Source organism: Nannospalax galili, unplaced genomic scaffold (assembly GCF_000622305.1).
Source record: "Nannospalax galili isolate Female #2095 unplaced genomic scaffold, S.galili_v1.0 scaffold285, whole genome shotgun sequence".
Classification (NCBI taxonomy): Eukaryota; Metazoa; Chordata; class Mammalia; order Rodentia; family Spalacidae; genus Nannospalax; species Nannospalax galili.
In genome coordinates, this window is record NW_008355157.1 from 1,071,108 (window position 1) to 1,076,018 (window position 4,911).

Below are 4,911 nucleotides of genomic sequence, written 5' to 3' on the forward strand. Positions count from 1 at the left end.
CTGACAATTACTCTGTATGCTGCAGCAGACAATATAAAAAGCCTTTAGGTCTGAACACTGTCTGGCTTCCAAGATCATATCCTGAAGATGGAACAAGCTTGAATGTCCCCAGAGAATTTAGTGACCAGGTTATTATTTTTTAAGCCTTTATAGCTGCTCTTAGGAGCTGGGAGTCTGCAAATGGAGAGATATGTGATTAACCAATGTGATCAAACGATCATTCTGTGTTAAAACTCAGCCGTATGGGTTTGTACTTACAGGGTCTCACTATGTTGCCCAGGTTGATTTTAAACTCCTGGACTCAAGTGATCTTCCTGCCTCCACCTCTTGAATAGCTGGGACTACAAAGGTGTGAGCTACTATACCTAGATAAAAATGCATGAGTTTTTATTTTTTATATTCTCTTAAGTGTTTTTATTTATGTGTGCAGGCACTTGTGTGTTGTGTTGCAGGGTAGATTGAGGCAGGGCCTCATATAGCCCAGGCTGGCCTCTAACTCTCTATATAGCTAAGGATAACATTGAATTCATCCTCCTGCCTCCATTTCCCAAGTGCTAAGATTACAAGCATGCACCACCACACCCCATTTACATACATTTTTTGGTCTTGCTATTCTGCCCAGGCCTCAAACTTGTGATCTTCCTCCTTCAACCTCTGTGTGCATAGATTTTTAAATCAGACTTATATAATGATATTCTTGAATTCTTTTCAGTTACAATGAGATCAGATTGTCCCTGGAAAGTGACCATGCAATAGACACTGGAAAAACAGTCATTCCTAATTTCTATCATGTGACTCTGGTATGACTTGCTGATGTGTTTGATTTTTAGTCCCTTAGCTTAAGGGAAGAGGAAAACCCTCTTTTCAAGACTGACGTGTAAACTAGTAATAGTTAACACTAGTTTTGGAAAAAACTGGAGTCTTTCTGAGTAGTTTTGGAAAAAACTGGAGTCTTTCTGAGTCGGTTGCAAATTCTCAAGAGATTTACATCTATTGGAGCTTGCCCCTCCCCTCAAGTGCATGACACCTAGAGAGGCCTTAGTAGAATGAAACAATGATAGGGTGATGCAACTTTACATTGGCTGGAAACTCTTAACATGAGGTAATAAAGCTGCAGAGTAAAGACGCAGTGACTTGACTTTACGATGACTAACTTGACAGTCTCAGCACTTTACTTGGTTGCTGTTGCCAAAGGAGGAGGCAGCAGGAAAAGACAGGGCGATGAGGGGCGGAGAGCTGCCTCTGTTGTGACAGTTCTACTAGACCATAAATTTAGCTAATTATTAGTATCAGCTGTTGCTTATTATTTAATTCAGTAGGGCTGATCTGTAATTCTACAACTCTTAAGTTTGCAAAGCCTTTTGTAAGGAAACTAGTTCTATGAAAGATCCTATATAAAATGAAATGTACAGTTCTTGCTATGGTGTAGGAGTCACCCTACTGAGGTGGCATGACCATGAATTAAGATGGTGAGTAAATCTGAGGATGTAGTTCAGTGGTAGAGTGCCTGCCTAGTATCCTGGGTTCCATTCCTACCATAAAAAATGGAGGAGGGGTGGAGATGAGTGTTTAAGGATATGGTAAGATAGCTGATATTTATTTCAAGCCAGTCTTCTATAATCCCTATCTTCAGAGCAGAGGGCCAGTGAATAAAGGTTAAGTAGCATAAAATCTGCAATAAAATCAAAGGTGTGTGTTCTCTTACTACATTTGTCATCATTTTGACCTTTTAGAAAGGAGGTGAAATGGAAATGTTTGCCTTGTATCTGTCTGCCCAGGATGTAAGAGAGAAGAACATAAAAGAGAAATGGAGGCTCCTCTAAAGAAACACATTAAGTGTCAGGTGGTGTCACCCCTGAAGGTCTTCTACCATAACAATTTTACATGAAAGCTATTTGTTAGGAAACAGAAAACAGAAGGCCTCAAGTTTTACATGATACTCCCTCAGTACATCTGTGTTGAGATAGTTTCAGTACTATAGACAAACTAAGTTCACTGAATATTTAGCAAAACATCTGTGTCTACATAGTGACTCTTTTTCATAGCATCAAAATGCTTGGGTCTGAGACTATAATGGTGAGTGTTGCATACTGGGATCCAGGCACTTCATTATGTAAAAGTTCCATGTTATTCTGGGCTCAAATATGACTGCTTCACATTTGCTTTTTTTTTTTTCTTTCGGCGCTGAGGACTGAACCCAGGGCCTTGTGCTTGCTACGTAAGCGTTCTACCACTGAGCTAAACCCCAACCCCCACATTTGCTTTTTAAAGTAAGTATTTTAGCCCCTTTGTGCTTCTATAACAAAATACTAAAGACTGGGTAAGATATAAATAAGAGAAGTTTATTTCTCACAGTTCCAGAGGCTAAGAAGTCCAAGATCAAGGTGCTAACATTTGCTGTCTGGTCAGTTCCTTCTTGCCTCATGACAGAACTGGTGTACCCAGAGTGGAAGAATGTACAAGCCTGAAAAAGACCTGGAAGGAGTCTTTTTCCCTCCAGCCCTGTTATTCATTCATGAGGGTGGAGCCTTTAAGACTTAGTCACTTCCCTGAAGGCCACACCTCTTAATGCTATCACATAAAGGATTAAGTTTCAGATGAATTTTAGAAAGGATGCCTTCAAACCACAGCAGCACGCCAGATATAAACAGTGAATGGTGTAGAGACAGAATGATGTCATCATTTGGAGACTGGGATTGGCGTTCTATAACAGAGGGTTAATGGCTTTGGAATCTATTTACAGTGAAGCTGCGGAGAGCTAAGGCGGGGTGCACCCTGATTTTCCTCTTCTCTTCAGTCTTTTATGAACTCATCATCACCTCCACTCCAACTGGATTTCTGGCAGCCCGAGGACTTGTTCTTCCAGGGTCCCCTTAAGGCTCACTGTGACAGGCTTGACAGGTTGCTCTGGACTTTACTTATATTCCTCCTCTTTCACTTTGTTTCCATGGATGTTGGTGAAGGAAACCTATGGCAGCTACATCTGAATTTACTGATGCCAATAACAGAAAGTGTTTCCCAAGGAAAGGACAGCCAGTGTCCTAAGTTTTTCGTTTAAAGGTTCTCATCCACCATCTGCAAACTGGAAGGTTTCTAGCTTGCTGGTCTGCTTGCCTGTGCCACATGGCTTAGATCATAAGGGGAGGCTGAATAATGATATACAATAATAATAATAATAATAATAATAATAATAATAATAATAATAGGGTGGCTGGATCCTCAGCTGACATCCACTGAGCTCACATGATGGCTCAGACATCTTAGAAAGAGGTGGCACAGTTGTAATAGATTTGCAATTTAAAGTTACATTTTTCACATCTAAAAGGGGGAATTTAAAAATATGCAGGCTAAATCTACTTCCTAAATATTTATTGATTGCCATTAACTTGGACCATTAAACCTGTCTTTTGAAGTCCCATCTCCCTTTGCCCTCACTAATGGAGCATTCTCAATAATAGGCCTTTTCTTTTTTCTTAAATGATCTTCAGCAGCTCTTTCCTTTAAACTAAACTAAGGAAATATTATCATAACTGAAATCTTTTCCTATTCAGCAAGAAACGAGCATTTAACTTAAAACAAATTGCAGGCCAAGCTGTAAAGGGCCATTAATTAGTAATGGTACCATAGGGGCAAGGTGACGAGATAGCTGAAGTTGGACAGAATAGGCCTTATTTTCTATTCTTATCCCATTTGCAACATTTGTCCTCGAAAAGCACACTTAATCACTGAATGGTACAAGTTGGAAGAACTTCGACACGGTGCCTGGCACATAGAAAACTCTGGATGAATGTTCTAGGCCCCTTTCCCTTCCTTCTAATGCTACCACCACCACCTGGCTTTTACGTGGGTTCTGGGGATCCAAACTCGGATCTTCGTGCTTGTGTGGCAAGCACTTCACTTCCTTAGCCCACCACTGACAATCTTGATGTCATCCACTTTGGCTTCCTCTGGGACCCTGCTCTTCTAATAACCCCTTTCCTATTCCTGGCTTTATGTTTTCCTTCTTTAATGCTTCTTTCCCCTCAGTCAACTGACAATCTTGAGCTTAAAGTCACATAAAACTTTCTCTTAACGTTTTTTCTTCATAAGTTTCTGTTTTTCTCCTTACTGGTACAACACACTTCTTGAAAGCACAGTCTACCCACCCTCCTTCCACTTCCTTCCCGGTAATGTACTCCTTGTCAATTGCAACTTGCTTCTGCAGCCAGAGGCTACTTTTCCAGAGGCCAGTAATTATGGTCTATTTACCAAATCCAGTGATCTCCTAGCATTCCTCTCCCACTGACTGTGGCATGTGATATGCACGTCTTCTCCCTTGGCCTTTATCTTCATCTGCAGCTTTATCATCCTGCAACTGTTTCTCTTCTGCTCTATATTAGTGCTTCAGTCTAGATGTATCTAAGAATCATGCAGGGAGCTCTTTAAAAATACAAACCCAGATTAGATCCCATTAAATCTGATTAGATTCATACCAATTAAATTCGGATTTCTAGCTTCAACCAGAAATTGGATTTAATTGTTCTGGGGTTGGGTTCTGGCATCTATTTTTAAAATCACTCCTCAGGTGACTCTCAGATGCCTTTAGGATTGAGACTCCCAGTTCTAGAATTTTTACTGTTCTTGAATATGATTGATTATTCCTAGAGAGTAAGTCTTTGAATTTTGTCCAGGGCCTTGTACATGCCAGGCAAATGCTCTATTGTGGAACTATATCCTCAGCCCTTAAAATTAATTTTCTTTTATTTTGAGACAGGATCTTGGTAAATTACCCACACTGGCCTTGAACTTACACTGTAGTTCAAGTAGGCCTTAAACTTGTTATTTTCCTGTCTTAGCCTACTAAGTAGCTGGGAATACAGGCCTGCTTTACCAGGTTAAGCTATGAATATCTACTTTTATCTTCATTAAAAT